This window comes from Schistocerca serialis, chromosome 5, assembly GCF_023864345.2.
Source record: "Schistocerca serialis cubense isolate TAMUIC-IGC-003099 chromosome 5, iqSchSeri2.2, whole genome shotgun sequence".
In the NCBI taxonomy this organism is placed as follows: Eukaryota; Metazoa; Arthropoda; class Insecta; order Orthoptera; family Acrididae; genus Schistocerca; species Schistocerca serialis.
This window is the reverse complement of record NC_064642.1, coordinates 159,778,177-159,804,872: the sequence shown is the minus strand read 5'-3', so window position 1 is coordinate 159,804,872 and position 26,696 is coordinate 159,778,177.

Sequence of the window (26,696 nt, the reverse complement as noted above, 5' to 3'; positions counted from 1 at the left end):
ATAACCACTGCTCCACCTCTCTCGGTAGACAATACGGTTGTTTACTGTGTACGAGATGTATCATGATTGTTAGCCCATGTCACAAATGATGTCGCTTTGTTTTCGGTATATTGGTATCTCACAAGCCATTTCTCTATGGATCATCGTTTCTCAACCTTTCAATCGCTCATACGATAACAACGTATGTATTTTGAGGCTAAAGCTACAAAGTTAAAAACCTTAAAAATTCACAAGAATAAGTAATTTTATTTCGCAACACTGGTCTGCTACATTGAGAATACTGGAATAGATGGCCCTCTGTAGCTCTTTGTTTTACAGGTAGCGCGGGTATAGTCGGTGGATTACCTCAGAGGACTGCGGGGTGCTGACGGAAAGCAGCACGGCCGTTGCGGGCTGCGGCAATGTGAGGGGTGGAAATTTTCCTGTTTGACTTTCAGCGCTGACTACCCACGGACGTTCGCGCCTCGTACCCAACATGTGAAACGGGGAAAATTACTCACGCAAGTACAGTGAATGCACATTTAAGAGACAGCCACATTCATACGTCGCACTGACGTCTGCTTACTTATACAACGCAGTTAGTAGACAGAATATGCAGATGACACGAAACTTCAGCACAATCCTAACATCTTTGCGTCATATCTGCTTTTGTAGGAACATAAACCTTGTGCGTATTTTGGTTGCCTGCGTTGTGTAGGAAGGACGGAACTCGTTCTCTCGAGGGCGAACCAATTCCCACGAAATTGGTTATGACGAAGAACACGATTGCACAACTTGTCGAACGTCATGATGCTCTTATTATCGTAGGAGCCAGGAATTATCTTTAAAACATACAACCGTATTTACATGCTGACTGCTTTCACAGTACTGCAGTGCACGTTCATAGGCACTACTTCGGACGAAATGTGAATATTCCAATGAATACAAGTCAAAGATTACTTCTTCTAGCGGGGAACTGACTTTCAAATGGTTCAAATGGCTCTGAGCACTATGGGACTTAACATCTATGGTCATCAGTCCCCTAGAACTTAGAACTACTTAAACCTAACTAACCTAAGGACAGCACACAACACCCAGCCATCACGAGGCAGAGAAAATCCCTGAGAACTGACTTTAATTAAATGCATTGTGCAGTACTGATTCAGTCCTATTTACAAGTGCTTTGTATCAGTGTAAACGCGAATTTTATTTATTATGTCAGAATGAATTTTGCTTTGCTTCCCTCTCAGTAAATCAACAGGCTTTTGAATTAATTTTTTTTTCGATAAAGTCCCTCCCGCCCCTTTAGCATTATCATACTCACCATTTGCAGGCGCGCCCCATAATTCGATAATCGCCGGCATATACCACCCCAATACCTGTGCAGATGGCGTGCTTCAACATAGTAGTAAGGAAAGAGGATAGTGGAGGGAAAAGTGAGGCAGGCTGACGAACAGAAGGAAGGCGCACTTAATCTCACGTAGAGCTGCTTTCGTCAGCACGCTTTCGTTATCGACGGAAAATTAACCGAGGACTGAGGTTACGTCGCACCTGCTGTTCCGGGTCAAGTGAAATCGATAGCACGCTGAAAACTAACTTATCGGAACAGATGCCTAAATATTTTGTAAAACAAAAATGTAGTGGCCTGAACACTCTTACGTGTTTCACTTTGAGCACCCCTAACTTATACGTATAAATTCGTCGAAATTATTTCTACATCCCAAGTACAATCAAACTCGGGGGAAAAAGAAGCGGCTGCAAAATTATCATACCACAAACCATGAGAAACCACTCGCTAGAGCGAGGTGTGCCAGCTGGACTTCAGTAAGACAGAAATACTCATAGGCAAAAGATCCGTAGCTGAGCGAAATGCTAGTATAGCGATTACTATCCTACGGAAATACAATGGGAGCGTCGCGATGGCACCGTGCCTAACTGGGCAATAAAGATAACTATTGCGGTAACGCCTCTGGAGAATCTTGTCTTACTTAATGTGTCGTCAATATTTCGTCTGAAATGAGGACATTTGCAAGAAAAGTTAGCAGAACAAATGTTTTAAGCCATCATTGTAAAATAAATTAGAGCAAAATATCTTGTAAGAAGAGGCAAGGTAGACAGTATTGCATTCTGTACTCTGCGTTACTAGCTGTCCCGGAGGAATCCACAACTGTTTTAACAATGACAGACATTTGGTTAACGACGGTGCCCTTCATATTTTAAGGAGAATAGATGAATTTGAATGTAGGAATAGAATAAATCTCTTTTACTTCAAAAATAGAAAAATATTGTAAAATAATTTGTGGAGTTCTTTTAAGCACACTCTGACTGCTAGTTACAACTTCCACTACTTAAATATTTGTCTCGAACCTAATCAAATAGAGAGCTGCGCTAAAGGAAATGGTATCACGCTTTGTAATTATCATGTTACATGAGCATAGGTTTCGTTAAATGGTGAAAACGATAAAGATCACAATAAATGAAATATTATGCGTTTAAAGTTTTGTTACTTTTGAAAAGTAAAGAGAAAATTGCATGTAAGAAACAAGACGAAAGTCTAACAGATAAAAAATTCGAGCACTAATTTACTCAGTCAACAACAGTTGCGTATAAACCTTTTATTTTGAAATTCATGGCACCGAAAACAGAAATTCGCTCTGAGGCATGCATATGTAACCACTTGCAGAGTGTCCGGATCACCACATAAAAAAAAAGAAACAAGCATTTGTCTAGCGAAAATGTCGTCTGTTTCCCATAGAAGATTTTTCACAGCGCTACCGAACAACGTCGATACGTGGTGAAACGTCCCCACGTTCGCATGCACGCTTGAATCCAAAGTGCCATCGATGAGATGGTCAAGCCAGCCCAGACCCGTATTGTACCACTCTTGAATGACGATTCTGTGTAAGTATGGCTCACTGTGTGGTCGTTGTCCACATCCTGAGAAAGCTGTTTTCCATCGACTCAGGACATGTCTGAGGAACAGACACGCCTCTCTATTAAGGTGATCCTAGAACGCTGGGGGAAGGTGTCACGAAAACAGCGTGTTTTACATGAAAGTTATCATCCACCAAGATGAAACAATTAGCAAAACTTTGGCGATACGACCCTACTGTTGATTGCGGAATCTCCTTTTAGCGTACAGTACTGAGATTACCCCTAACAACAACGAGGAATGTTCGGTGGCCCTATGTAACATCACTCGGCCAGCACCTGGCAGCAGAGGTGGGACAGTGTTGGAGGCGTTCGTTAGTACCGAGCTGTCTCCAAACGTGTGAACTGTGATTATCACGGTACGAAATGATCCGGCTTTCGTCCGTATACAGAATCTGACGCCAGCGCTGGTGTGTCCATCTCATTTCTTGTCCATCTGTAATAGACTACATGGTATTGGGGGGTTCGTAATTGTCGTCAGGAATGAATATTAGCTTAGTGTACTCGTCTTCTAATAGTCTGATTCGATAGATGATGTCCTGAAACAACTTCAAACCCCGAATTGAGTTCTGGAGCACTCGGCCCAAGGGTCCCTGCACTCGAAAGTCGGAGATTTTGATCGTACTGTGCATCTGTCGGACGTGGACGGCCTGTGCGGTGTAGATCCTCAACGCTATACATCAACTGGTACAGATTCCGCGTCCGCATCACGTCGCTATGACTGCGGTGCAAATGTCGAGAAATTTCCCTGATTGACAAGCCTTTTGACTGTAACGTGATGGTACGAACCCGACCATTGCTCGGGATTGTCCTTCGTGGCATCATACTCTTTTCATCACATTGTTCCATAACGTCTCTAATAAGTCGCTTCTGGTGCATTATTTGTAGCTGAAATACATTCGAATGCGGCATTATACCCATAGAAAGATCTCATCGTAGCTGTGTGTATGTTTACAAACAATGTTGGGGCCGACCTTCGGGTCGTTACAGCAACACTCGCAATAGCGACACACCTGCACGACGTGTCTCAGTGACACAGCACTTCTGCTGATGTGTGTACATACATCTGGAACCTAAAAATGGGATCTGTCACTTGGAATAGCGTCAATGACGTGTGCATGGTGACATTAATACGGTGTATGATTACCATCTGTAGTTCATACAACAAGATCGTGAGGATTGGATCAGAATGATTCAAGTTGCCCCCATACTGACGTTACACGATATTTCATGTGTTGTTTTATTAGAAACATAGTGCTTTAATTCTGCTGCCGTCATTAAGTTCCAAAAAATCTGTTTCATGTCCTGCCAGATGAGTAAAAAGAGATGTGGTCGATCATGGTCGTCACATCCATCACTACAATGCGTGTATACATTTAGTTTCTATGTATTTGTAGATGTGTGGGGTATGGGGCGTATTGTTTACGGATCCTTAGGCCGTTTATCTGCTATAGCTAATGAAACCAATGGATCGGTCTTTATACTCAATGTTTTGCGAAACGGAAACTACGTCAGGTGAGGAAGAAAGCAATTTTTCTGCTAGAGCGCTACTATTTTTCGACCTTGATCTGTTTCCCTACTATTTGACGAGTTTAATCTTAAGCAATATACTCAGTCCCAATTCAGGGGCTATTAGCAATAGGTAAGGACTTCAAGTGATCCGAAAGATGTGAACGAGGTTTTCTAAAAACGAAATAAGACTGGTGATGCAAATGTAAGTCGTTAGTCAAGTACTATGATCAATTAATGGCGATTGCTTTCAAAGTAGGGCTCTGTGGAGCCAACAACCATACACATTCGCTTCTCCCTAGAGGCTGTGCTGGATCGTGCTTCCCGGCCAAACGTAAGGACACTACTGTACCAACCGCTCGTCCGCTGCTATAGATTTTAATGACATTAAACACAGTCGCTAAAAGAATACATCGAGCGCTATAAAGACTCCTTTCTTACTAGGCTAATTACTGATTAGCTCTACAGTGCCTTTATACTGAAATGTTTCCTCACAATACCTAGTATTGTCTTTCTATGTGTGTGAGTAACTGTATGTTCACTGTTGTGGGTAAATACATACAGCGTACACAGGGCGGTGTGTGAAACTGATAGCGATTACACGCTTCCGCTGTTGTAGAAATCTGCTCCAGTTGCTGCAGATACCGTGTTGAGCTGAAAGTGGTAACCAAAGTACGGAGAAATATTCTTCGGGGCTCTGTTGCATAGCAATCAGATTGCTTTCAGTTCTGAGAAATGTCCAGTTACTATTGTGGATTTGAATGATCCATGAAGTGACTTCTTTTCCGAAGAAAACATCGAACTATTTCACTAGAACTGAACGCTACCGTCGGAACTGTTCTCAGCTGGTGTTTATTAGTAAATCACAATAGTAGTATATGGCTGGGTGTGTAATAAGACGTACCTTCTTGAAATGAAGAATATTTTATTGTTCTATTAACTGATTTCCTTCCATATGCACTTATATTTTACAATGTGAATCAAAACTCGCAATGGCGTCAATTTTTTACATCACCAGAATGGCTCTCCTGCCCTAAAATTACTCTTAACAAGAACAAAAAAACTCTATATCCTAAGAATAATTATGTGAGCGCTGACCGCCACAGAGTAATAAACAATATCTTTGTCTCTCTCTCGCACTGTCACAGCAAGTTATGCTGCATGATACATCATATATGCCCCTCTTGTGGACGAACGTTTTTGGGCAAAAACAAACACGAGCATTCACACAACACTATATCGGTGATTGTTTATGACGCTGTATTAATGTCCACTAGAGTATTAATGTCCACTGTATTTCTTATGATATTTTGGTATTAGTGAATGACTATCTAAATGTAAATTATAGATTTGGGTGCATATACTGCTGACAAAGCCTGTGCTGAATTCCTGATGCAGCATATATGCATAGCTTACACGCTTGCTTTTATTCATTTGTCGAGGATGGCATGAGATGTGATCAGAAACCTTTTTCATCATCACTCATCATGTCTCCAACGGATAATCTAGCCATTCGGCCAGGCCCCACAAAGGAAAACCAAGGAAAACCTCGGGGTAGATTTGCAAAGAAAATTAATTGAATTACAATGGAAAATAAAAAAAATATTTACAATATGGATTTTGTTTTTGAATGAATTTAAACACTGTTCACAAAAGAAACACAACACTGTTAATCTTCTGTGTCTTGAGGTGAACCGTCGACGCGTTGGTTTACGTCCATCTACGATTCCCTTCTATCTGTCATCTCCAGGTAACTGATTGAATTCTATTCCCATTTCACCGTCTCCTCGTGGGTATTATGGTTTTCCGCATATGGTTAACATGAAAATAAGAGACAGTGTAAGTTCCGTGGAAAAGGTGTTTGATCTATGCTGAGCTGAAATAGAATCTAATCTAAAGTTCTTTCTAATTTTCTGTCCTGAATTCGAAATATTCGGAAGTCGTAAGGTGTTTTTCATTTCTATCAACAACCCTAGAATGCACTATACACAAATCCAACTGGTGCTGCCGTGTCAACTTATACTCGTCATCTTTCAGATGGACTTTAACACTTGTTGATGTGCTTATAACTGAAAGGCATTCGCTCAGTTGGTAACTTCGCGAGCAACAATTGACATAACATAATTTACATACACAGGTATGTTACAACAATAGTACAATTATAAAGACAATGTTCATCACAAAAGACTGAAACAAATAGGCGTGCTTTTAAAACTGAGAACGGGTTACCCCTTCCGAACAGCATGACTTCAGCTCAGCGAGTAAAAAAGCAAATACAAACATACACTGAAATTGTTAAATTGAGATAAGAAAGAATATCTTGCCATAGACCAGATTCATTTGAGTCACTAACCCATGGTCTTTATGCATTGTGAAACCTGATTGAAGTTACTATCTACTAAATAAAAAAATTTTAAAAGAAATCATTCATACTATAGCTAAATTCTCTGCATACTGAAAAGAAAACTTATCTTTACAGTGGAAAACCAATACATAATGTCTTGATATCTCTCGTACATTATGCCTGAAAAGAAAAACAAACTACTAAATTGCAAAAAGAAAGAAACTATCTTAAGTATGATTCATAGGTTCTAAGAATAGTATTTTCAATCTTCAGAATCTTCAGTCGTCATGAAATTGCTTTAACAGGTGATGAGGATACATTCCTTTCACCTTTCCATTCTTCACATCCTTCAAAACATAAGTTCCTGGATGGGGTATTTTGGTAATCACAAATGGTCCTTGATACAATAATTGCCATTTTGTGTTCTTCCTCTGTATAAGTGAAGCCTTAGGATGAGTTTTTACTAAAACTTGGTCTTTCACTTCATATGTTTTTATTTTTCCAAGTCGATTGTCAAAATATATTTTCCTTTTTCTTGCCTTGTCCATTATATTGAGTAAGGATTGTCGTACTTTATTTTGTAGGTCTATTTTGTTAATAGCTACTTTAGGAATTGGTCGAATCCAGTCATTCTGTTCCTGTTTTCCAAACATCAGTTCGTATGGGGTGTATTCTGTCGTAGTATGTGGCATATTGCTTACAATTTCCTGAAAATCGTGAAGATAATCGATCCATTTGGGTTGCTGGTTGTGGCAATATGTTCTCATGAACCGCTTTAATTCACGAAAATTTCGTTCCACGGGATTCGCCGAAGGGTGATACACTGATGTTAGAATTTGTTTTATACCACAACTGGCTAATGTTTAACTCCAACGAAATCCAGTGAACATTGACCCATTGTCAGAAAGAGTAGCCTCTGGTTTGCCTATCTTGACTATATAATCCTTGACCAGCTTCTTGGCTATGGATGCAGCAGTAGCTGATTTTAATGGATAAAGTTTGACATTCTTAGTGAATATATCAAGAAAAGCTACAATATATTTGCATCCTCCACTTGATGATGGTAGAGGACCACAGACGTCGACCGAAATGATTGACAGCCGTTTAGTGGGTATAATAGGATGTAGGAAACCTTTCACACAAAAATTTCCTGGTTTGGCTAGCTGACAAATTTTACATTTCCTTAACTGTCTGTGCACTTTCCTGCGAATGTTTGGGAAGTAGCAATATGCTTGAATCTTCCGAGCACACTTTAATACTCCAAAATGTCCCCAAGTGATGTGCGTGTGCAAAATTAAGTCATTCTCATTCTTCTCGGGAATACACACCTTCCAATTATCTGAATCAAGATGCCCTTTGAAAAATAAGACGTCGTCCTCAACTCTGTACAGTCTCTTCAGATCATCGTTTCCAGGCTTTGCTAAAGTTTCCTTTATTGAATGCCAACGAGGATCTTCATTCTGTAGTTTTTCCATGCTCTTACACATGTCAAGTAAATGTTTCCTATATATTCTATCAGTCATTATAAGAACATTAAATTCGGACGGATTGCCCGTGATGTTGATAGTTGACAAATCTCCATCTGGCATTCTAGACAGTGCATCAGCGATGAAATTATCCTGTCCACTTAGGTATTTAATTTCAAATTGAAACTCTTGGAGTGAGAGCGTTCATCTTGCTAATCTTGGATGTAATAATTTACATGTTTGCAAAAGACTTAACGCTTTGTGGTCACAGTATACTGTTGTCTTCGCTCCATATAAGTAATAGTAAAATTTCTTAAATGACCAGACTACGGCCAATGCTTCCCTTTCGGTAGTCGTACATGTTCTTTCACAAGCAGTTAAGAGTCGGCTAGCAGAAGCTATTGGACAGAAGGTTGATTTTCTATCTATCATCTTTACTTGGAAGAGGCATGAACCTATTCCAATATCCGAAGCATCTGCCATTAAACCGAATTCTTGGCTCATATCTGGAAGATATAATATTTGTGAATTGACTGAGACATGTTTTATTGCTTCAAATGCATTCTGACATTGTTGCATCCACACCCACGGAGTATTTTTGCGCAACAAGCTGTACAACGGTTCTGCATTAATAGAGTGGTCGTAAATGAAATGCCTGAAAAAAGAGACAACTCCGAGGAAGCCCTTTAACTGCCTTTTTGTTGTTGGAACTGCAAAGTTTTAGATTGCCTTTAGTTTCTCGGAGTCCGGTAAGATGCCTTTTCCAATTTTAAGATGACCCAAAAATTTAATTTTGTCTCGAGCAAAATGGGACTTTTGCAGATTTGCGGTTATGCCTGCATCCTTGAAACCCTCTAACACTCTTCGCAATAAATCAACGTGCTCCTTCCATGTGGTCGTAGCTATGAGCATGTCGTCCTCAAACAAATTTAAATTGCTTCGAAGTGCAGATCCCAATGCATATTCTAGAGCATTTATAAAAACTCCTGAGCTCACGTTTAGCCCGAAAGGTAAATCCTTAAATTGATAGCTTCTACCTGCATGTACAAATGCGGTGTACTTTTTTCATGGTTCGTCTAGAGCCACCTGCCAAAATGAACTTCTCAAATCAATATTTGTTAAGTATTTCATCCCCTCTAACTTTTGAATTAGCTCATCGATATTTTCCGGATGAGTTCGCACGGGCACGATAATCTTATTTATCTGCCGTGCGTCTAGCACGAGACGAACTTTTCCTCCCTTTTTCGAGACAACATGAAGCGGACTACAGTATGGACTCGTCGAAGGTTCGATCAGATCCCATTCAAGCATCTGGTGGATTTCCGCATCAACTGCCTTTCGTTGGTGCCACGGTACTGGATAGAAAATACGGCAGAAAACTTGGTGGGGTATCACATCTAAATGGCATGTGTATCCCTTGATTACACCAGGTCTTTCTTGAAAGACTTCATGATATTCCTGTAGAAGATCATATAATTGCTTTCTTTGGTGTTGTTGCAAATATTCAGGTTCTTGCACCTTTTCATATACCATTACTTCAGGGTTTAAAACTGGTTGCAAGTAATTAATTTGGTAATACCCTACAGGTTTGCTATGTATCCACTTTATTTGCAGCTTTCGTCCCTGACAATACTTTCCATGGGTACTATATTCCCTGAGAAGATTCAGTTGATGTTTCTGATCCATTATTGTAAAACTGGCACGGCCTAGAGAAAAATCGATATGCCAATTTCTCTCTCTAAATTCATCTATACCCAGGATACAGTCCTCAACCAATTTTTTTATTACAAGGAACGTGCAAATTATAGCTACATTTCCTATATCTAACTGGAGTTGAGTCTGCACTTTAACCTGAAAAGACTTATGACCAGTAGGACCTACAATTCTACAACATTGAACAGGAAAAATCGGTGGATTTGCTTTCTGAAGTATTCTTTGCAATAACTTCTCAGAAATGACATTTACTGCTGCTCCTGTATCTAAAGTAACTTGCACAGTAATGCCTTCAATTGCCGCCTGAATTTTCGCAACAGGTACAGTGATATGTTCCTCTTGACAAGGCATCATATCCTGCTGAAGTTCTTCTATTAATAATCTGCCATCATTGTACCGAAAAAAATTGACGCTTGAATTTTCGCCCCTGAAAACTTCCTCGACTGCACCGTCGGGGCTTCTGACAGTTGAGTTTAGTTTGACGATTGTCCATTATTAGTAGATGTCTGTTCCATTACGTCGGTTATTATTGGTGGTTGATTTCTCCATTCATTTGCATTATCATTTGGTACCCAACCTGAAGTTTGTGGTTGGTTTTGATATTCTTGGGTTGGTTGCTGATATCGGCATTTTTGCTGATAATTCCCTTCTTGATAGTATCCTTTCCTCTTCTTATTATTCTTCCTCCATTTCCGTTTATATATTTGTTCACATTGTTGGTCATGATTACACTGGTCGGGATTTTCGTTACCAAATTTCACGTTTTTCTGGAAATAATTCACCTGTGGGTTTGGTGAATTGTGTGCAAAAGGTTTGTTTCCATACTGTTTGTTGTTACTATTGTATTTGTTAGGTTGGTAACTTGGTTGGTTACAGCGCACACGTGATTCTTCGAACAGAATGTCTATTGAATCCAATGTGGCTAGAAAATCTTCCACATGTTGTTCAGGCACATGTAGAAGTTTTTCCTTTACTTCATGTGGAAGTTTGCCCTTTAATATTCGAATGATATCCTGCGTCGAGATTGGTTCTTTCCAGTATTTGCTTTTATTTATATACTTCGCGAAATACTTTCTTAAAGATCCGTTTTTGAAAGAAGAAGGTTGTGGGTCAAAAACTTCCTTACGTAGTCTTTCTTGTACTCCCTTATTCCAGTATTTGTGCAAGAAAGCGTGTTCAAATTGGTCATAATCTTGATACCAATCGGATGCTTCTGACGCCCACATCGATCCATCTCCATGTATGAATCCTGCAACGTACATAATCTTTTGTTGCTCAGTCCACATTCGCGGCAATATCCCTTTAAATTGCTTGATAAATACCACGGGATTGATCGACTTCCTTTCGGGAATAAATATCTGGAATTGACGATATTTAAGCATTTTTTCTTCATTCATAGTCACAGGTGTATTCTGGTGGCTACTCCGCGGTGAATGATAATCTCGATAATTTGTTTCTGGTTGATTACGTAAATATGCACCAATATATGGATATTGTTGCATGGATTCGGTTTCACTGGTTTAATCAGGAATAATGTCTGCTTTTGATAAACTGCAAGTAGTATGTGCCCCTCTAGTATTAACTAGACCCTGCTGGCATGTTTTTGATGTATTTTCTATCTTTGCTTTCCAAGCAGGAAATTCATCTCCTATATTCTCCTTAATCTCTTTAACTTCTGCTTTAAGTTGTTCTTGTGCAGCTTCATTGTTAACTTGCACGTAAGAAACCGTTTCGTTCAAGGTTTTGTCAACATAATTTCGCACTGTCTCGGTTTGCTCTTTCCCCCAATCTTCAATGTCCTTAGAGAATGCGATCTTATGTTCATTGAAAAGTTTCTCTATGTGTTTCTCGCCTTCGAGACTGAGAATGTCTATCCTCCGAGTAAGCTCAATGACAGCTTGCTCGTTATCGTGCTTAATTGTATTCACGTCTTGCGCAATAGTGTTCTGTACATGAATAACTTCTTGCACTTGATGATTTAGTGTATCTTGACGACACAAGATGTCTTTGTATTTGTTTGTTAATTCCTGATACTGTTGTTCTTGTGTAACTATGAGTTGTGCCTGACTGGCATTCAAGTGACTCTGCTTTGTTTCCAAACTCTGGAATTTTTCAGTAATCTTATCATTTATTTCTTTTAGTTTATTAGATTGCTCCTGAGCCAAATTAAATTGCGCACTCTCCAATACTTGGAATCTACGATTCATGTCATTTGCAAAAGTGGATTGCGTAGTTTCCAGTGCCTGGAATCTACGATTCATGTCGTTTGCAAACGTGGATTGTGCCGTTGCAAGATTAGATTGCGTGGTTTCCAATGCCTGGAATCTACGATTCATGTCATTTGCTAACGTGGATTGCGTGGTTTCCAGTGCTTTAATCCCTTGTGTTATGACAGTCAAACTTGACATCAGCTGGGATAACAAATCGGTATTCTCAGCAATTGGCGATTGCACTGGGCTTAATGAGGATTGTACCGACACAATTCTCGGTACAGTCATTTCGTTTTCGCACGCGTCTGTGTCAGAGATGAAATTCATCTTGTTTGTAGGTTGCTGCATATTTCTCTGGACTTCTTTCGACATATGAATGTCGGAACTAGCAACCGTTTCTGTCGACGGCGTGAGCGCATTAATTATTGCTGGTTGCTCAGCCGCAATCGACATATCGCTAACTACGGCGGTATTAAATTCTGTGGCACTAGTTGACGATGCATTCACACTATTTAATTCATTTTGTGGCATTGTGATGCCTGCTTGCTTATTGGCTTTGAAAATGGATCTAGTTATCACCATGTAAATGAGCAATTGACAATTTCTCCTCTAAATAAGTCCTACAAACGTGACTATTAAACTTTTACACACGCAAAAATCGTTAATGTCCTAATGCTGTTAATGTACACTTTACAATGTGACACAGAAACAGTACATAGATAGCACATAAAATATTGTCTTACTATATCTACTGAAATACTGGAATTCTAGTAAAAGTAATATAGCAACACTATTTATACTTAGAAAATTAATACATGAAAGGTCACTACAATGCATAAATGCTCAAGAATGATAGTAATTCAAATGTTCTGGCCTTTTTGAAGTTTCTGCTCGGCTGCTGGGACGGCGCACTCGTTCTCTTCACAAGATACTCCCGCACGTTCAGTTAGCATGAAACATACAAAGGACCATAATGTAGTTACTCTATAAAACTAGACATATATACACACAATGAAACACTAATTACTAAATTACTAACATATTTATATTGCAGGTTCAATATGAGTGTTGTATCAGGATCGTGTCCTGTCCAACGGTAGACATCTATAAAGACTCCTTTCTTACTAGGCTAATTACTGTTTAGCTCTACAGGGCCTTTATACTGAAATGTTTCCCCACACTACCTAGTATTGTCTTTCTATGTGTGTGAGTAACTGTATGTTCACTGTTGTGGGTAAATACATACAGCGTACACAGGGCGGTGTGTGAAACTGATAGCGATTACACGCTTCCGCTGTTGTAGAAATCTGCTCCAGATGCTCCAGATACCGCGTTGAGCTGAAAGTGGTAACCAAAGTACGGAGAAATATTCTTCGGGGCTCTGTTGCATAGCAATCAGACTGCTTTTAGTTCTGAGAAATGTCCAGTTACTATTGTGGATTTGATTGATCCATGAAGTGACTTCTTTTCCGAAGAAAACATCGAACTATTTCACTAGAACTGAACGCTACCGTCGGAACTGTTCTCAGCTGGTGTTTATTAGTAAATCACAATAGCAGTATATCGCTGGGTGTGTAGTAAGACGTACCTTCTTGAAATGAACAATATTTTAATGTTCTATTAACTGATTTCCTTCCATATGCGCTTATATTTTACAATGTGAATCAAAACTCGCAATGGCGTCGATTTTTTACATCACCAGAATGGCTCTCCTGCCCTAAAATTACTCTTAACAAGAACAAAAAAACTCTATATCCTAAGAATAATTATGTGAGCGCTGACCGCCACAGAGTAATAAACAATATCTTTGTCTCTCTCTCTCGCACTGTCACAGCAAGTTACGCTGCATGATACATCATAGCGCCAATATGACAGGAAAGATAGTAGTGCAAGTAAGTTTTATTCCTGAGTAACAGAGTGGCATTAACCCCATGTTAAAAGTCCGCCTTATTCAAAATCTAACGTCGATAGTTACACAGTCTTATATTTAGGATAAGCTGCATGCAGACTGTGAGCTTTTCTACATTAAGTACAGTACTTTCAGCTGAGTAACTAATAGACAAAAGCAAATATTTCAAGTTTAAGACGTCTTCAATGAGCAATGCTTTTGCGGCACGTGCTTGTAAACTGCGCAAACGAAAGGGCCGCTGCCTTGTAAACCAGTAACATTCGTCTGTGATGTGATGGTGCTGCCTCACCAGGTGTCGCTGTATGAAGCTACAGTGGAAGCTGAAGAGGAACTGATTAGTGAGGTCCTACCCGCCTATCTGATTCTACGACAGGAAACGTGGGTATTTGAGAGAGTGCTGCAAAATTTGATGTGGCGACGTAATGTAGACGTAGAGAATGCAGCAGTTTCCGCGAGTTTAAGATACAAGTTCTGCATGTCAATTAAAACAAAATGTATTAATTTTCAACAAAGAATTATTTATCTCAAACTACTTAATTTTGCATATTCTGTCACCTTAAACATTAAGATAATGAAGAGAGAGAAAGGCGAATTAAAGGACATCATAAAATATAATTCTATAAAATGTTATGGCACTCCTAAAATAAACTAGAACTTGAAGAAATATCATATTTAAGTGAGGAAGTAAAAAGATCGAATAATATTGACACAATAAAATCAAGGGCAACTATTAAGACCATGTGAATATTACGAACATATCATGAAAATTTCGATGCAGCAAATTATAACAATGTACGTTATTGTAAATATCCAACTCGGCCGAAAAGCGTCGTTAGTAATGGTATAATACAAGAAGCCAGATACTTCAACTACCTACACTGTGATACAATATGCGATTATGATCAGGACATACCACAAAGTTGTGTAAGTTTAATAGTATTTGTGAAGCAATCACCAGATATCTAGAAAATAAAATTCTGAAACACGTGAGATGAAAAGTCCATATCCCTGTCACTCCACCAACAAAATTTCGTGGAAATGATTTATAGGAGGCAAACAAGAATCAAGGAAAGCATACAACACAGCACGTATTTGAGGAAGAAGTGTTAAGGAATTTAAAAGAGAAACGTAGTTATCAGAATCTAACTCAACACACGTAGTGAGAAAGAGGAGATAGCTAGATGGAATACACTTTTAATACACTTTAATACACTTTTAATGACTTTACTTTTGTCTTCACCCCACTTTTACTTTTCATCAACCTTACACGTTTCGACTTTCTGTCATTTGCAAACGCAGTGTTGCGTCAGTCCTATAAAAACACTAGATACATTGTATCCCGTATTCGACATTGTTGACATGATTAAAAAAGTAAACTTCGTCCGAACTGGCCTTGGAAGTCCCAACTGTTCCGACCAGCCGCCGTATCATCCTCAGCCCACAGGCGTCACTGGATGCGGACTTGGAGGAGTATGTCGTCAGCACACCGCTCTCCCGACCGTATGCCAGTTTTCAGTTTATGAGACCGGAGCCGCTACTTCTCCATCAAGTGTCTCCTCAGTTTGCTGTCACAAGGGCTGAGTGCACCCCGCTTGCCAACAGTGTTCGACGGACTGGATGGCCACCCATCCAAGGGCTAGCCCATCCCGACAGCGCTTAACTTAGGTGATTTGACGGGAACCAGTGTTACCACTGCGGAAAGGCCGTTGGCCAATGTTGACATGATACAATGTATATAATATTTTTACTTGTCTAACATAGCACTGCCTTTGGAAATGACGGAAATTCGAAACGCATAAGGCTGATGAAAAATAAAAGTGCGGTCAAGACGAAAGTAAAATTACTAAAAGTGTATCCATCTGGCCGCATCATCTCACAACATTTTTATGCAAATTGCAGGTCTTAAATGTTTACCAGTGAAAATAAAGAAGTGTAAACCTCAACAAAATCGAGTCCGTGGATGATCGAAAAGTATATGGGAATCATAAAACGCAGTAAATGGCTTAAAAAGGCAAATTAAGAAGAAGAAAAGAGTTAAGGATGCACTGCATATTGTTTCATTACAGTCTGAATAACCCGAAAGAGAAATTGAAATACCAAGTACTGGAACCATGCGAATTAGGTCTTATTCATTTTGTAAATAAAACTGCTTTTTCCTGCTGCCACCTAATTTATTGATCCCAGGTGCGTTTCGCCTTTTTGTTGTTCTAAGGCATCATCAGTAGGGTCTACAACGATACAGTATTGTTAGTGTTAGATCATTAAACAGTTCACGTAACAAATATTTCAATGCTTGTTGCAGAGGATGGCCACGCATTGAAACTTGTTAGGTTTTATTCACTTATTACACAGATTTTATGCTGCATAGCATGCCAGCTTAATCATTCGCATTCACAAATGTATACAAGGTGAATTTGAAAACCAGTTTAGTTTCTGGTATAGCCTCTGAAACGTCACAACAGTTTTCAGTCTTGAACTGTGTAGTTTGGCCACATGGAGAATAATAGACTTAAGTTTTCACCGAGCGAGGAACTCGTATTATAAGATTCATGTAGACTCTTTAGAAAGCTACTTAATATTTGTTTTCCTTGAGTAAAAAAGGATCTTGGACAATTATATTACTTCACTTTGTGGCGTCGCAACTAGTGCGCGATCGCCCATTTGTCTATTAAAAGCTTTCCTTCAGAATGTATGTGGGCTGCAATGTAAGCTGGTAGAGTATTATACGGTCAGTAACGGACGAGTTGTGTCCTGCAGACTGACGTCACGACCATCTGTTACAGCTGCGCGTGTGAAAGCAGTGGAGTAGCGCTGGCAGGCGACTTACATTATACGAAACTAAAAATATTAATAACTAATAAAGGAATAACCTGAGGAACGTCATATTTGATGTACATCCTTCTGTTGTGAAAAAAACAATATGGCAAAGTCTCAGATCAAAAATAGTTGTATTTTTGAAGTTAGTAAAACTCCATAAAAAAACGTAATTTGCCGTCGGTCAAGAATTTAAATAAATACAGTGATGTAATAGTTCACCATCAGTGACTATGTACGATGATCTGATAACACTTTCAGTGATCATATATACATTTGGAAAGTTATTAGTTTCAGAAAACCTCTGTGACTTTTCTTTAATAATAATTTCAAGAATTCTAAGTAAATATATGTATTGTGTGTTAGGGTGCGTGTGAATGAGAATGCGTGCGTGAGAGTATGTGGGACGTTCGGCATTACTAAAAATCATTCATGTAATTCTCTACAGGAACTGGCAAGTGTTCCAACTCTGTAACGTGGGAACGAATCCATTAGTGGTTCCCCTAATAGTGAATGTCGGATGTCCAAGTATGTATGCTTATGTATAAAATAGCCAGAACATTCACAACTACATAATAAATTTCCAGATGTAGAGTAAAGCTTATAGTTCATTTTGTTTTGTTTATTTAATTAGAGAGTTTTGTGTTCCTTAATTTGATGACGTCAATGAGCCTAGAGAAGTGGTTGGTGCTTGCTAGATTTTGGGGCGAGCCGCGCCCTAGAAGTGAGTTCTCATTGGTCGTAAGTGCTAACAGGCAATGAGAAGCGAGATGGTTGGCTGCCCAGCGGGGAGATATAGTTTTGAGTGTGGGAGAGTGAGTAGGGAGTCGCGAGCTAGCTTTGACTGGAGGCGGTTATGCTGGATGTGACTTTTCGCATTATGCGTAAGATGAAGTGTTGGGATGACTTCCGCGTCATGGTCCAGTGTTAATGGTATCTGGTAGTGACCAGAAACTGTTTACGAAAACTTTAGAGTGTTGTGATAATTCGTTCCGACGAAAATCGCGAGTGCACTTTGAATTATATAGCGTGGCGGTACTGAGTGTATTTTTACTGAGTATTTTATGGCGAGCATAAACTTTAACTAAAGACAACCAGTGAATATCACGTGCAGAAGTAATTGGATGATCATTGACTGTGTTACAAGTAATTGGTTTCGGAACTTGGGAAGGTAAAAGTTCTGGCTGTTTTATGTATGGTGATAACTCTGAGGATAAACTTTAGTAACTTTCGTAAATGTGGGCCGATGATCTTGCTTAATGGCAATAAAGATCTATTGATGGTTTAAATTTGAACTTCATGTTTAAAGTACGAGTGTCATCCCCTTTCCCAATCATTTCTTTAAAGTACATAGAAAATTTTCAGCAAATTGTACTTACAGCCGCGTCCGGCGTGTAGCTATGAGGTTACTGTTTCCTCAACACTGCTTTTCTGTGATCTCGTAAGTAGCTGCAGTCAGGAGTTTACGTGCGAAGATCTACCGCTGTAAAGAGTTAGGTGAACAAAAATTATAAAAGAAATTACATTGCAGCAGCAACGTATAATCCGTCGCAATTGGTGCATCGCACGCACGCACGTAAAAAAAAAAAAAAAGTCGCAACTTGTCTCTCTTACCGTGTAATTGTGGGACGAAATGTCTGTGTAGGTGTTCTTAAATAAAGGAAGGTTCAGCAGACAGATCTCTTTATTTCAATACCATAACATCTAATTAAATGTTGATTGTTTATTATTGCTTTAGTAGGACATTAGTAGACCAGACGTTGAGTTTTTCTGAGACGAATCAACCAACTTGGACACGATCTATACAGCGGTCATTGTGGCCATCTCATTGAGATAATTATCGTTTACACTTATTACACAGAACCTCCCTCTTTGATCTTAACGAAGTTCGATCTGTCAGCGGGAATAGAGACTCGCGTGATTATAATTTTAAAAATTCACGGTCGTAAAATTTTCAATGACTCCAGTTAATTCTAAAAGAAATGTTTCTTATTTTTGATTACGAGGAGACAGAGACAGAAAGAGAGAGAGAGAGAGAGAGAGAGAGAGAGAGAGAAATATTAAAAATTGGTAGTACTGTTGCGGAAGGCTCAGTACAGTTTCCCCTCTCACCGATGTAATGAGCTTCTTTATGCTATCTGAAACCCCGAGTTGCTACTGAATCAGTCCGATACTAGACATTGTTTAAGATAAAAGTTTTTTTCCTAATTCATTAACTACTCAAATCCCAGTTAAGCGACCTTACACCTCTTCTAAATAAATTATGACCTAAATTCGGAAATAGCTAAGACTATTCTGCTGTAGAATCTCATCGTGGGGCGATACACTTTCGTTCTAATTGAAGTTGCTGTCGCAGCTGACATTAGATGCAGTATCATCGTGTTCTGGACGTTATCAGTGACGGGCAGATCTATTAGTCGTTGTAACCAGGAAAATTAACAAAAAACTGTAGAGATGATATTCACTAACCAGGAAAGATTTTCACAGACGTTATTTTGTTGGACAAGCTTATTCCTTTGACGTTGTAGTTTTGGAAACCTAATTAGCTGTTTGTAGTCTGAAATGCTTAGAGTTCCTTTGCAAACAGCAGATGTCCTCAAAGACGTTCTAAGGATGTTCTCTTGGACACGTATGCCTTTCAGTGTTACACTCCGGCAAGTGGTGTTCACATCAACTTTGCATTATTCATCCTCACTGCTACCTCTTTCTCTAAATCATGAGAGTCGTCTAGCATGGCAATGAAATACCAGGGAAAATCTGGCCAATAACGCCTTTCTTTCAGGACGATTTCCAACAGACAGTACCTTACGCTTTCAGCTGACACCTTGCAAAAGACTTTGGCCCACCGTGCTACTGTCTCCATGGAATCACCGCTTGCTGCTCCTCTGACGAGGTGATAAGCCGGTGAACTTTGTGTCGCCGTCGTTCACCGTTCGGAAGTTGAATACGTTCACATTCACTGGATTCCCAGGAGTATCCATGACACACAACTAACGCATCAACTCTTGAGGCGGGCTCTTCGGATGCACCATGCATCTTTCCCAGGCATACGACCCGCCTTTAGTTCTTCCCATGAACTGTGCTGAAAGATACCAAACTGATTTTTCTACAAGTTTCAATAGCAGTATGACACTCGGAAAAATGGGGCACTTAACCTGTTTAAATGTTTTTAGTATACCCTTATCACAATACATTACTTTACTACCTTTTGTATGTCTCAGCACAACTTCCTTTCAGAATATGTATTTGATAAATATAACTTTCCCTTTTATACGACAGTTACATAATTTTTGTATTTTCTTAGAGCTCAGAAGGTTTAGAAATATAAGATTAAATTTGATGCGAGTGTACGCCATCGAGAATTGTAATCTTAGATATTACATTGACAGATTCATTTGGTAAAACGCACTGAGGCAACACATATCGTGATATACCTCCCAACATCGTGTCGGAACTCCTTTTCCCCGGCATAGTGCACCAGCTCCAACTGTCATGGACTCAACAAGTCACTGGAACACCCATGCTGCCTCTATAGCCCTCCATAATTACGAAAGTGTTGCCGGTGCAGGATTTTGTGCACGAAGTGTCCTCTTGATTACGTCCCATAAATGATCGATGGGATTCATGTCGGGCAATCTGGATGGGCAAATCACTTCGTCGATTTGCCTAGAATGTTCTTCAAACTCACTTCACAATATAATTATAAAAACTGTCAACCAGATGCCTGTACGATAGTGTTCTGCACGAAAGATGGCATTCCTGCCAATAGACAATCGTGCCAACGATGACGTCAGGGCACTATGGAACGAGTAGTGTTTGCTGGGTACCCCATGTCCACAATCGCTGTGTATGAGGTGCAGTAAGGCTCAGAGAAGACGCCTACCAGACTCTCTGCAGTGGAGGGCCAGAGCAAGAAAGGAAGCAGGACAGTCGCAAAGTGCTGTGGCCCGATGACTTGATGTGAATCGTTCTGTTGTTTCTCGGATGGGCGACAGTGTATACAGACCGAAACATTATTACAAAAACCAGGACAGAGTCCCCTACGTGTGACTTCAGAACAGAGGACCGTTATTTGGCACGAGAGTACTGCCTTAGTTCTGCACTGTAACTGCAGTCACTGAACGAGATGTTTCGAGGCTAACGGTGCGCAGAAGGCTTCGGTAGAGTGCTCTTTATTGTTGGAGACGTGCCACTTGTCTACCTCTGAAGCGTCTTCCCAGAAGGGAACGTCTGGAGTGGAATCATCAACATGCCACATGGGCGGTCGAATATTGGGCCAATGTTGAGAGATGAGTTCCGATTTAGTCTAGAGGGTGAGTCTCAACGGATTCGTATCTGGAGGGAACGTGGGACATGATTCAGGGACCTAAACATTATGCAAAGGTAGCGATATCGAGGAGGATTCCTAATAGTTTGGACAGGGCTATGCTGAACACACGAACACCTCTTCATGAAACTGTGTGGGTGAATCGGCGAATTTTAACTCCTGTCAGTTATCGTGACGAGATTATGGGACCTCATCGGCTGTTGTTGCGAGGTGCTGTAAGCACAGACTTCTTGTTGATGGTCGATAATGATTTCATAGAATATGTGTGTGTATGTGTGTGTGTGTGTGTGTGTGTGTGTGTGTGTGTGTGTGTGTGTGAATTCCTTCCTAAGGGACCCAACTGCTGAGGTCATCGGTCCCTAGACTTACACACCACTTAAACTAACTTATTCTAAGAACAACACAAACACCTCTTCCCGAGGGAGGATTCGAACCTCTGCCGGCCGAGTACAGGTGGTTGATATTTTCTTGGAAATGGGAAATACTGCACATATGGCGTGGCCTCTTCTCTCTCTCAATTTGAATCTCATAGGGCATGTCTGGGATACACTGGGAGATGGCTGGCATCATGTCACCACCCACCAACCACTCTCCAAGAATGCGAGCAGCTCTGTAGGAAGAGTGGGCATTATTGCCTCAACATGAGACTGATGCCATAATTCACTGCATGAACCATCATTGTCAAGCCTGTATTGCTGACAGAGGTGTTCAAACCCCATGATGAGCAGAATAGCCAGTTGTCGCAATGTGTGTGTGCTAATCCCTTAAGTTGAAGAAAAAAACTGGAAAATTTTTTGGTACTTTTACGTACTTTGCAGTCGTTTACGTTCTGTATTCTTTACTTTGTTTTTACTTTACTGTCACCTTTGTAGTAAGTAGATGGGGTTGCCACTCCACCTTTCACATCAAAGTAATATTAAAATTAATTACATTGATCAATTAATCACCCCCACCACCGCCCATCTCCGCCGACCTTTACCCACCCTCGCCCACCCCCGTCCCCAACCACGATTATCCCCACCCCCAGATGATGTCACACGTTTATCTCAGCCTACACGTGTGCCCCAGCCCCCTCCTCCACCCTCCCCACCCTCCCCTTCCACCAACCTACATTATTGGAGGTAATTTTGAATTTTGGAAGGAATTTCGAATTTCGGTGGGAATTTCTTTATTCAAGAACTGTGCTCACGTCCCACCCCACACCCCATCCAGGAATTGGCGGGAAAATGAAATTGGTGGTACCATTTCAGGGACTTGAACCCTGATCCTCCTCGATGGAAAACCCAAGTGCAACCCCCTCACACAATTACACCACCAGAGGTGCTTGGAATTGACGGGAAATTGAAAATGGTGGGGCCTATCCTGGGACTTGAAGCCTGATCCTAGTGGACGGAAAGACCAAGTGAACCCCTCAACATATGGAAACTGTCCAGATGCAGGACGGGAAGGTTACGTTAGTGTACTTCATATTTTGATGGGGAGACAGCTGCAAAGATCGACCCTAATTGCGTAATTAATCGTAAAGATTGGGCTCAATTACACGTCCATATCCATAGCGATACACAAGGGCGGCATATAATCGCAACCCAACTCAAAAACTGAAATGCCATACAACCGGTGTTATTATGCTGGGAAAAAAATTCGCAATACCACTCGAAACTAGTGACAGATACACTCCAATTTTACCCTACACCTACAAGCTAGGTGGAAAAAGGTGGTGGTGTAAGGTACTATCTTAATAGTTATTGGTGGGTAATACGTTTAACTGACAAGAAGCTTGTGGGTAATGCGTTTAACAGACAAGGTGCCTGGGTTGGACAGAGAGAAGTTTTAAAAGTCTGTTACCTGTAAGCATACAGTATCTATCGTTGTTTGACGTCAGAGTTCGCTACAGTAGCGTACTCAAAAGCCATCCTAAAGCTGAAGTAATCTAAAAGAATATACGCTATCACAACTGATGGAAAAAATGCGTCACAGTTCTAATTACACATGTGCAAACTACCGAAAACCAAGGCCCTCTCACTTCCCCTCATGCCTACCTCTCCCCATCCCCCCCTCACCCCGCCTCCCTCCATCCATCCATCTACGGGAGGACACATGCTTCTTCAAATGAACAGCTGCTCAGCCAACTGCCTCTCGGAATGGGCAGGCTGCTGTCCACACTTTGCTGTTTTTCTGCCGATCCTTCTATGGCGACAGGTCTCACCAGGCCCTCTGGGGTCAATCGCGATACATGACATGCCTTGAGGCGATGGTCCTAGACAACACAAAAGGGAAATTTAGTAGCATAACCCTGCCCATCCAGAGAACGGAGCAGATTGTCCACAGCACACGGGCTTCCACCATCTGGCCGCCACCTTAAGGACACGCTCCTACGCCGACACAACAGCGTGTATAGTCAACTAAATAATAGGATATAAATTGATGGTTGCATCAAGTGCAACTTGTACGTCCAAAGTATAGTAACACAGCCACCCTGTCAGAGACTAGGCAGGCCCCCAATGCCTCCAATATGCCTCTTTTTCTGAAACGGAAAACGCTTATTTGATGTCGATGCACTTATAATCTAGCATGCATTAAAAAATAAAAAACACAGTTGCGACGATAATAAATGTCCTCGTTCCACGAAAATAGGCAAAGTTCCTTTCCTTCTAATTTTATGAGCAAAAACGTTATAATTTTTACGTTCAACAACAGGGTACAATTCGCTTCTCATTATTTTGTGATGTCCAACGAAGTGCACCACCACCGATCACAAGTGATCAGCAGAGACATGTCCACGATGCGGACAATCAGAAAGAAACTTCGACTATTTTGCTGCACAAATTATCGATCGCCGCAGAATGTTTTCGTTATCTCGAGAACGTCATCGGGGTGAACAAAATGCTAGAATATACACCCAAAATAAAAATAATCTACACACCTCAAAAAAAGATTTTGCATCACCTCAGTTCCGAGAGTTCCGAAACCTGTACTGAAAATTTGAATAGAGATCAACACAAACATCATTTCCACTCTTTTTATTGCTCATGAAAACCACACATTGCCTGTTACACCACCATACAGAGAGACCTTCAAATATGGTGATTGAGATTGCTGTACACACAGGTACCTCTAATATCCAGTAGCACGTCCTCTTGCATTATGCATTCGTGTATTCGTCGTGGCATAGTAACCACAAGTTCATCAAGGCATTGTTGTTCCAGATTGTCCCACTCCTCAACGGCGATTCACCGTAGATATCTTAGAGATGTTGGTGGGTCATGTCGTCCATAAACATCCCTTTTCAGTATATCCCAGGCATGTTCGATATGGTTCACGTCTGGAGAACATGCTGGCCACTATAGTTGAGCGATGTCCTTATGCTGAAGGAAGTCATTCAGAAGATGTGCACCATGGGGAATCGAATTGCCGTCCACGAACGCGAATGCGCCAATATGCGGCCGATATGGTTGCACTATCGGTCGAAGGATGGCATTCACGTATCGTACAGCCTTTACACCGCCTTCCATGACCACCAGCGGCGGACGTTGATCCCACATAACGCCACCGTAAAACATCTGGCAACCTCCACCTTGCTGCACTAGCTGACAATGTGTCTAAGGCATTCAGCCTGACCGGGTTGCTTCCAAACACGTCTCCGGTGAATGTCTGGATGAAGGCATATGTTACACTCATCGGCGAAGAGAACATAACGCCAATCCTGAGCGGTCCATTCGGATGGTTGTTGGGCTATTGTGTACCACGCTGCATGGTGTCATGGTTGCAAATATGGACCTCGCCATGGATGTCAGGAGTGAAGTTGCAGCATATTGCGCACAGTTTGAGTCGTAAAACGATGACCTGCGGCTGCACAAAACGCATTATTCATCATGGTGTCGTTGCTGTCAGGGTTCCTCCGAGACACAATCCTTACGTAGTGGTCATCCACAGCAGTATTAGCCCTTGGGCGGCCTGAGCGAGGTATGTCATCGACAGCTCCTGTCTCTCAGTATCTGCTCCATATCCGAACAACGGCGCTTTGGTTCACTCGAAGACGCCTGGACACTTCCCTTGTTGAGAGCCCTTTCTGGCACAAAGTAACAATGCGGACGCCGTCGAACCATGGTATTGACCGTCCAGGCATGGTTGAACTACAGACAACACGAGCCGTGTACCTCAATCCTGGTGGAATGACTGGAACTGATTGGCTGTCGGATCCACTCTGTCTAATAGGTTGTAGGTTTTTTATATATTTGGGCGGGTTTAGTGAGATCTGCAAACAGTCAAAGGTACTGTGTCTATGATATAATATCCACAGTCAAAGTTTATATTCAGGAGTTCTGGGAACCAGGGTGAGCAAAACTTTTTTTGATGTGTGTATAATAAGCAATTTCTTTCAGTTTGTTGAACAAATGACGCCACCTGAGTCTCTCGCGTTCAGTGTCTGTAAATAGTGTCATGCACGTGTGTATTACAAATATTTCAGGCACTATGTCACGCCATTGGCTCACATTTCGGAAACAAAACACATTCGTTTTACGTTTGACGTTTAATTGAAGAGAACGTAGATGTTTTCTACACTATGACAGGTCCCCTTTTACCAATGCAATGCTATATCATACTAGAGCTTACGAAATAAATCGTTGGAGTCGGTCTCACCCTGTGTGAAAAAAAAAAGAAACGAAACGTCTGTCAAAAATCATTCCGTGGTGCCCTAGCCATGACCTTCACAGATCAAGTGGCACATCATATCACTTTGATAGGTTAAGTAATTAAATTGATCATGAGAGTCAGTTTTTTTCAGTTGTCGGATTACACTCAGCAGATAGGTCAAATGGGAACACATGGAGGGAAAACGATGTTCCTTTAGAGAAACACTGTTAAGAACTGACATTTGAGGCTGACTGAAGAGGTATTCTGCAGCCCACACCATGTATTTCGCGTAAGGACTGCGCTATTAAAAGCACGATTGTAGCGACTAGGTTTCCGTCACAATGCATAAAAAGCGGTCTTGAGTCTACAGGAACACACACCAGTTGCTGATAGTGCTACGCTTTCGGATAGAAATGCTATCAGCAATTTGGAACCAAGTCTATCCATTCTACCCCAACTTGCGTTGTATCCTGTAGCGACGTGTTTTAATGATTACAGGCACTGGTTAACCATATTCGTGCTACTCTCATAAATCGAAACGAGTCACCTTTTTTGAACCTTTCTGCTAAGGATCCCTTACAGCAAAAAATCCAGCGCAGTGTTTTACAGTCCCTCTGCATCTTGGTCGTGATCGAATTCGCTTCCAGAGACCGGTGTAAAGTTTCATCACCTGTACCGTGGGATGACCATATCAAACAGACTATGAATCACACGAGAGGATTCCTGTATTGTTTCGTAATTAGCAGTTTAATACGTTGTTTTTTCGGGTGTAGCACACCCAATCAGTGTACACCATGATACACTTCGTTTTTTCTACCATGACTTAGAGATCAGTGTCAGCTGCTGCTAAACTGACATT